Source organism: Pterocles gutturalis, unplaced genomic scaffold, assembly GCF_000699245.1.
Source record: "Pterocles gutturalis isolate BGI_N339 unplaced genomic scaffold, ASM69924v1 scaffold23428, whole genome shotgun sequence".
NCBI lineage: Eukaryota > Metazoa > Chordata > Aves > Pterocliformes > Pteroclidae > Pterocles > Pterocles gutturalis.
The window spans coordinates 13589-14419 of NW_010118696.1; positions in this window are offsets into that span (position 1 = coordinate 13589).

Consider the following 831-nt stretch of genomic DNA (forward strand, 5'->3'; position numbering starts at 1 on the left):
ACCGAGGCCAGGAGGCCTCTGCCGCCTCCTCCTCCTCCTCCGGGTAGGACAGACCGCAGCTCTCCTCCCCTTCACAATAGCAGCGGGAAAACAGTAGATTTCTCCAAGCAGCCTGTCACATCTCTGCCAGCAGAAAGCCTGGATAACCCACAATGTTTTCCTGGCCTTTATCTCCTCCTCTCCCTGTAAACCTAAGGAATGAGAGCCTCCCCCACGGGCTCACTCAGCCTTTCTGCCAACAGCAGAGCCCGTCTGACACACGCCCTGTCTCGGGAGAGCCTCCAGGCTCAGCCAGCGCCGAGCAGCATGGCCCAGCCCAGCGGGGACAGGGCCCCGGCACTGCTGAGCTGCGCTCCGGGGCCGCCAGTGCCCCTCCTGCCCAGAGCCTCGGGGTGAGCACCCAGGTGCCCAGACTCTTCATCTCCGTGCCCCAAACCATGGCCTCCCTGGGAGAGCTGGCAGCTGAAACGCACCACAGGGCGCTGGCAGGGCAGAAGCACCGAGGCCAGACTCACCCTGGTGTGTTCCAGAGCTCAGCCCCGTGCTTGGCAGATGGGCAGCAGCCGCAGTCCAGGGCGAGCAGCTCCTCAGCCCTTCGGCAGCCACAGCGCCAGTATTTCAGCCCCACAGCATCTCTCACCCACCAGCGTCTGCCCGGCCAGAGCACCGCTCAGTGCGGCCGATGGAGGAGCAGCAGGTACCATGACGCACGTACGGCGAGGCAGGCTCCCCAAACCCCCTTCTGTGTTCAAAGATGCACCCGAGGGCTCTGCACCCCGCAGCTTCTCGGACATTCCCTCTACGTGTGCAACCGGCCATCAGCATGCACAC